Raw genomic sequence first — 8,189 nt, forward strand, 5'->3', positions numbered from 1 at the left:
ACAAAGTCATTTTGAGCTGACCGAGCGTTATTTTCCACAATGCATGTAGCATTCAGATATTCTTAGCCCCCCCATACAGTGAGGTTATTTCTTAGTGTAGTTTTCCATATCTACAGATGGACATCTCCTATAGTTAAAATATCCGACTCGATGACTCATATGTTAAAGTATCGGCTCAGTTGCCATGGTGATCAAGAGCTGAAACTGTTTTCGTATGCATGTAACCATGGTAATGTCCATTCAAGGGTCGAGGAAGCGGATTGCGTCTCTGTCTGAAGTGCCGTGTGACAAAGACTTACAGGGCAGAATCTACTTGCACAAAGATTAATCTTCTTATAGAGACATTCTGACCAACATTGAAACTGTATCATATACATATTCGAGAAAAACAAGTTTCTTAGGTCTGTCGTATTTTCGCTGACTCTCTATTTCCCCATTTTATGGAACATATCGGACCACACTATCGGAGCACACTGCAAATATGTGTCACATTTTTCACACAGGATAGACTCCTTACTATATGACCTTTAACCTTATTATAACCCAGACCCCGACCCTCTCCAAAAAAAGCCTACCAAACAATAAAAGACAACAACTAAAACAAACAAAAACAACAACCGAAAAACAAACAACACCCCACCACAACAACAGCTAGCCCCCATCCCCCACCTCACCTCACCCCACCACAACAACAGCTAGCCCCCATCCCCCCCACAACAACAGCTAGCATTTTTTTTCCCCCCCATCCCCACCACCCCATAGCCCCCATCCCCACCTCACCCCCACCTCCAAATTGTGATAAATTTTGGCCACCCTCGCTTTCATTGATTCATATTGTCATATCCCCCACCTCCAGCCCCTAAACTTGCCGGACCTCTCCCTTCAGTATAAAAGACCAGTCCCTCAAATGCTAGGAAATGTATCCATTTTTTCAATCCAGCCTAACAGCTAGAATATAAATTTGCAATCTCTATCCTAAATACACAATATCAACCACGACACACACATTAAACATATATGTTACTCCGATGTTATTTATATAGAACACTATTCGTCAAACAACTGCATGCTGTTTACACATAATCGTGCTGTGCTTGGTTCGAATGTAATTCACGTCCGAACATGCGCGTGCGTGCTCTTTGTTTTGTGGCGACGCCAGCCTGCAGGTCGGGCACACATGCAATGGTAGCCTTTCACCTTCTGTGCAATAGGTCACTGACCCATAACAATTGACCTAGGTCTGCTTATACAAAGCAAGAATGTAAACACAACAACAAAACATGCGGTTTTGTAACGTTCAAAATGTAACAATTTAGTGCGAAGAGGTGGTCACATATACACATGTAGGAAGCAACCATTTGATATTCATGAGTGGGTCCGCTTTATTTTAAAATTGTTATCAAGTCTTTGTTTCACTGATTTGAATTACATGTGCACCGGATTTTAGGTAAAAGAAATAACGTGCCTTTTTTTGCAGAAAGTGTGACCAACAAATACAGCTTTTTTATGCATGTAAGAAATAAATAACCTAGAACCTGTTTATATTGGAAAATGATGGTAGGGCTTGGAGGAAATGACATGGAAAATAGTGTGTGTGTGTGTGTGTGTGTGTGTGTGTGTGTGTGTGCGTGTGTGCGTGCGTGCGTGCGTGTGTGTGTACGCCTTTTCATGATATTTGTGTACGTCTAATAATATCTTCACTGAACACCAGGTAGGAGCACGAATTAGTTGATTTCTAAAGAAAGTGCGACAGGCTGGGTTAATCAAATAGTTTCAGGTCTCCCTCCTTTCGACCTCGGCCAGCTGTTTAGTCACTGAGCATTCAAGTGGAACGCCTCTTTACTGAAACTCCAGGTCGACATGCTAACATTTGTAGACGGTGTATTCGGGGTCGGTGTATTCGGGGTACATTCTCCTCGGTACACTTCCTTTCATTACGGATGAATAAACTCCAGACTTTGCTAGTCATCCTTGTTTACAATGTTATGGAGATCATGTCACCATATCTGACACATTTTGACGCCGACAAGGAGCATAATTGGAAAAATAGTTTGTTTAGACTAAGAAAACACGCTGTTTAAATCAATATACCCGTAGTTGTATTTGTAGGCAGAATTATCGTTGGCTTTATAGCCGAAATAGAGGCGCTAGGACTGGTGTACGGAGCTTGGTTGTCTATTGCCCTTTCTTTCCTTCAGCAACAAGGAAATAAATCAGCCATAATGTTTAAAGTTGTTAATATCAGTTAAAATAACTAAAACCACAACTATAACATAATCATTATGTACGTTTGTATTACAAATTGAATGATTAAATAAAACACATACAGTTTAAATTAAAACCAGAAACTAAAAGTATTTAAATCAACCCAAGCTAAACTAGCTTTGAACATGACGAGTCGCCTATAAAATCCTATAAAATCTAATTTAAAGTGCCCGGATGAACCTCAGTGGTCTGGGGTGCAGGCTTCAAACCTGTAGCCGACTGACGTCGGAGTGGTTCAATTCCACCTTTCGGGCGACTCGTGTTTCTTCTAACATTTTTACCACGATTCCTCCATTTTTGCACCGGTGTGAACGAACGCAAAACAAACGGGGGGCATGAAATTAATACTGTATCTCGAATTGTCACGATGTATAGAAAAATGTCCTCCCAAGAAAACATGCATTTTGGGAGGGGGGTATATTTTTGGGAACATTTCCCTCTACGACTCACGTATTTACTTTGTTACAGTTACATTATACTGAGGCTGAAGGGTCGTTGTCGGCACGGGTACTACAGTTACGTACCCCAGGTACGTTTCTGTATACAGATATGTACCCTAAACAAAGTCAAAATACAGAAACGTACCTGGTACCCTAAAAGGCGGACGAGTCCATATTCCGCAATCCAAAACCAAAACCGCATGTAGTTGTTCCCGTTCAACTGATTGCGATTGGTATTCATATGCATCGCGAAATATCCGTTACTGTGTATTCTCATTACTTACAAAAAGCAATCAAATGTATCTAATACAACAGTATGACAGTTCCGGTCAAGAATACGACACAATGGAAATGGAATCGTCCTAGGGTACATATCTGTAGTACCCGTGCCGACAACGACCCCTTCAGCCCAACTGAGAGCAATTTGCAGTCAAATAAATATTGTTTTAAGTCATTAATACCACCAGGCCACAAATAAATTTTGCAATGTATATCAAACTACCTCTATAAATCTAACTGTACTGTAGTGTAGTATGTAGTATGCTTCAGCTCAAGATTGGCTGAAGAGCACTGTCCCTCTTTGGATGCCACAAAGAAATTTTTAATTTCAGTTTGTGCCAGATACGAATAAAAGTCACTCGGCCATGTTTAGACAGATTTAAATGTTTAAAATATATATATTCATACAGGATTTACAATTATTGGTTCATAATTAGCTGGTAGATTGATACACAACACACACCATGGTAGCATACTGTTGGTGTTGACTTTAATCACACTTTCTAGGGCTACAGAAGAACAATTGTCACATCTGAAACTGACAGAAAACTGCATGGCTACAACTAACATTTTGCTGCAAGTAGACATGTTGACCTACTGGATGTGGATATAGTCCCACTGTTGCAGAGAGAGTGTATATATCAAACTGGACCTGGGTGGGGTCCCACTGTTGCAGAGAGAGTGTATATATCAAACTGGACATGGACAGGGTCCAACTGTTGCGGAGTGAGTGTATATATCAAACTGGACCTGGGTAGGGTCCCACTGTTGCAGAGTGAGTGTATATATCAAACTGGACCTGGGTGGGGTCCCACTGTTGCAGAGAGAGTGTATATATCAAACTGGACCTGGGTGGGGTCTCACTGTTGCAGAGAGAGTGTATATATCAAACTGGACCTGGACATGGTCCCACTGTTGCAGAGAGAGTGTATATATCAAACTGGACCTGGGTGGGGTCCCGCTGTTTTGCATAGAGAGAGTATATATCAAACTGGACCTGGGTGGGGTCCCACTGCTGCAGAGAGAGTGTATATATCAAACTGGACCTGGGTGGGGTCCCCCTGTTTTGCATAGAGAGTGTATATATCAAACTGGACCTGGGTGGGGTCCCACTGTTGCAGAGAGAGTGTATATATCAAACTGGACCGGGGCGGGGTATCACTGTTGCAGAGAGAGTGTATATATCAAACTGGACCTGGACGGGGTCCCACTGTTGCAGAGTGAGTGTATATATCAAACTGGACCTGGGTGGGGTCCCGCTGTTTTGCATAGAGAGTGTATATATCAAACTGGACCTGGGTGGGGTCCCACTGTTGCAGAGAGTGTATATATCAAACTGGACCTGGGTGGGGTCCCACTGTTGCAGAGAGAGTGTATATATCAAACTGGACCTGGACAGGGTCCCACTGTTGCAGAGTGAGTGTATATATCAAACTGGACCTGGGTGGGGTCCCACTGTTTTGCAGAGAGAGTGTATATATCAAACTGGACCTGGGTGGGGTCCCACTGTTGCAGAGAGAGTGTATATATCAAACTGGACCTGGGTGGGGTCCCACTGTTGCAGAGAGAGTGTATATATCAAACTGGACCTGGACGGGGTCCCACTGTTGCAGAGTGAGTGTATATATCAAATGAGTGAGGACCTGGGTGGGGTCCCACTGTTGCAGAGTGAGTGTATATATCAAACTGGACCTGGGTGGGGTCCCACTGTTGCAGAGTGAGTGTATATATCAAACTGGACCTGGGTGGGGTCCCACTGTTGCAGAGTGAGTGTATATATCAAACTGGACCTGGGTGGGGTCCCACTGTTGCAGAGAGAGTGTATATATCAAACTGGACCTGGGTGGGGTCCCACTGTTGCAGAGTGAGTGTATATATCAAACTGGACCTTGGTGGGGTCCCACTGTTGCAGAGAGAGTGTATATATCAAACTGGACCTGGGTGGGGTCCCACTGTTGCAGAGAGTGAGTGTATATATCAAACTGGACCTGGACGGGGGGTCCCACTGTTGCAGAGTGAGTGTATATATCAAACTGGACCTGGGTGGGGTCCCACTGTTGCAGAGTGAGTGTATATATCAAACTGGACCTGGGTGAAGGGTCCCACTGTTGCAGAGAGAGTATATATATCAAACTGGACCTGGACGAGGTCCCACTGTTGCAGAGAGAGTGTATATATCAAACTGGACCTGGGTGGGGTCCCGCTGTTTTGCATAGAGAGTGTATATATCAAACTGGACCTGGGTGGGGTCCCACTGTTGCAGAGTGAGTGTATATATCAAACTGGACCTGGGTGGGGTCCCACTGTTGCAGAGAGAGTGTATATATCAAACTGGACCTGGGTGGGTCCCACTGTTGCAGAGTGAGTGTATATATCAAACTGGACCTGGGTGGGGTCCCACTGTTGCAGAGAGAGAGTGTATATATCAAACTGGACCTGGGTGGGGTCCCACTGTTGCAGAGAGAGTGTATATATCAAACTGGACCTGGGTGGGGTCCCACTGTTGCAGAGAGAGTGTATATATCAAACTGGACCTGGGTGGGGTCCCACTGCTGCAGAGAGAGTGTATATATCAAACTGGACCTGGGTGGGGTCCCACTGTTGCAGAGAGAGTATATATATCAAACTGGACCTGGGTGGGGTCCCACTGTTGCAGAGAGAGTGTATATATCAAACTGGACCTGGGTAGGGGGTCCCACTGTTGCAGAGAGAGTGTATATATCAAACTGGACCTGGGTGGGGTCCCACTGTTGCAGAGAGAGTGTATATATCAAACTGGACCTGGGTGGGGGTCCCACTGTTGCAGAGAGAGTGTATATATCAAACTGGACCTGGGTGGGGTCCCACTGTTGCAGAGAGAGTGTATATATCAAACTGGACCTGGGCTGGGGTCCCACTGTTGCAGAGTGAGTGTATATATCAAACTGGACCTGGACAAGGTCCCACTGTTGCAGAGTGAGTGTATATATCAAACTGGACCGGGGCGGGGTCTCACTGTTGCAGAGAGAGTGTATATATCAAACTGGACCTGGGTGGGGTCCCACTGTTGCAGAGTGAGTGTATATATCAAACTGGACCTGGGGTAGGGGTCAAACCACTGCTGCAGAGAGAGAGTGTATATATCAAACTGGACCTGGGTGGGGTCCCACTGTTGCAGAGTGAGTGTATATATCAAACTGGACCTGGGTGGGGTCCCACTGCTGCAGAGAGAGTGTATATATCAAACTGGACCTGGGTGGGGTCCCACTGTTTTGCAGAGAGAGTGTATATATCAAACTGGACCTGGGTGGGGTCCCACTGTTGCAGAGAGAGTGTATATATCAAACTGGACCTGGGTGGGGTCCCACTGTTGCAGAGTGAGTGTATATATCAAACTGGACCTGGGTGGGACGAGGTCCCGCTATTGCAGAGTGAGTGTATATATCAAACTGGACCTGGGACGAGGTCCCACTGTTGCAGAGTGAGTGTATATATCAAACTGGACCTGGACGAGGTCCCACTGTTGCAGAGTGAGTATATATATCAAACTGGACCTGGGTGGGTCCGACTGTTGCAGAGAGAGTGTATATATCAACCATCAGACTGGGAGCGGGCTGGGTCCAAAAGTTCCATCACGGTACTTCAGTTTAGTATAATTCAATATTATAGTGTTATATCTTTTCTTGAGTGTCTGCTCAAGAACAATTCATCACCTTCTTAAAGTGAGTGAGTGATTATGGTTTTACGCCGCTTTTTAGCAATATTTCAGCAATGTCACGGCGGGTTACACCATAAATGGGCTTCACACATTGTACCCATGTCGGGAATCAAACCCTGGTCTTTGGCGTGACGAGCGGACGCTTTAACCACTAGGCTACCCCACCGCACCTCCTTTTTCAAGAGGATTGGTGTCCGGAAGCTGCTGACATCCACTAGAAGGTCATTCCACACACCAGCTCTGTGAAAGGTTTCATTGTCTGGTGGCACAACCATCTGCTGTTGGCATGCAGATCACAATACCTGTTCATACCTGCTCTGTGAAAGGTTTCATTGTCTGGTGGCATAACCATCTGCTGTTGGTATGCAGATCACAATACCTGTTCATACCTGCTCTGTGAAAGGTTTCATTGTCTGGTGGCACAACCATCTGCTGTTGGTATGCAGATCACAATACCTGTTCATACCTGCTCTGTGAAAGGTTTCATTGTCTGGTGGCACAACCATCTGCTGTTGGTATGCAGATCACAATACCTGGTCAGGTTGGTAGAGCCATGTAAATCCTGGGAGATACACTGGAGCTAAACTATTAGTGGCTCCATAAGCTCTCAGATGTCAAAAACCAGAATCAATTCTCTTGATCCAGTTTTTAGTGGGAACAAGCATGTCAAGTTTGTATCCATGTTGAGCTATAAGATGTTAGAAGGATGATGCAATATTGCTTGTATTCTCCATTATGGTGGCTGGCAAATGGCTTTTTAATGTGACAATCTTACTTTAGGTGTAGGACTGACTGACTGAGTTTTGGTTTTACGCCGCTTTTAGCAATATTCCAGCAACATCCTGCAATGCTAAAGCCCTAAATGAAGCAAGTCTAGATTCTGTCTCACAGTCCCTTAACCACATTATGTTCCCTAATGCCTAGCCCTCCCTGCAATGCTAAAGCCCTAAATGAAGCAAGTCTAGATTCTGTCTCAAAGTCCCTGAACCACATTATTTTCCCTACTGCCTAGCCCTCCCTGCAATGCTAAAGCCCTAAATGAAGCAAGTCTAGATTCTGTCTCACAGTCCCTGAACCACATTATTTTCCCTACTGCTCAGCCCTCCCTGCAATGCTAAAGCCCTAAATGAAGCAAGTCTAGATTCTGTCTCACAGTCCCTGAACCACATTATTTTCCCTACTGCTCAGCCCTCCCTGCAATGCTAAAGCCCTAAATGAAGCAAGTCTAGATTCTGTCTCAAAGACCCTGAACCATATCATTTTCCCTACAGCCTAGCCCTCCCTGCAATGCTAAAGCCCTAAATGAAGCAGGTCTAAGTTTCCCCAGGTTCTCTGGTCTCTCTGGGGCTCCTTTTCAACCTAAATGAGTTTATTTGTTTCTATCATGATTATGTATATTTAGGGACTAAGCGTTAGTCTACATGCAAAGGTACTCATTATGAGTCCCCCAATGTTATTGTGACCTGGAGTTGGGTCCTCCTGATAATTGACAAACAGAAAAACAACAG

General features: G+C 44.7%; 1 non-coding gene across 1 annotated transcript; it reads left to right on the forward strand.

Annotated features, from left to right (window-relative positions):
- Positions 1 to 2,433: 2,433 nt before the first annotated feature.
- Trnastop-uca lies at positions 2,434 to 2,520 on the forward strand. The gene has a single exon. It is a non-coding gene; the product is annotated as a tRNA-Sec (tRNA).
- The last annotated feature ends 5,669 nt before the right edge of the window (positions 2,521 to 8,189 follow it).

This window comes from Haliotis rubra, unplaced genomic scaffold, assembly GCF_003918875.1.
Source record: "Haliotis rubra isolate DU_JTF1 unplaced genomic scaffold, ASM391887v1 Scf11, whole genome shotgun sequence".
NCBI classification, from domain to species: Eukaryota; Metazoa; Mollusca; class Gastropoda; order Lepetellida; family Haliotidae; genus Haliotis; species Haliotis rubra.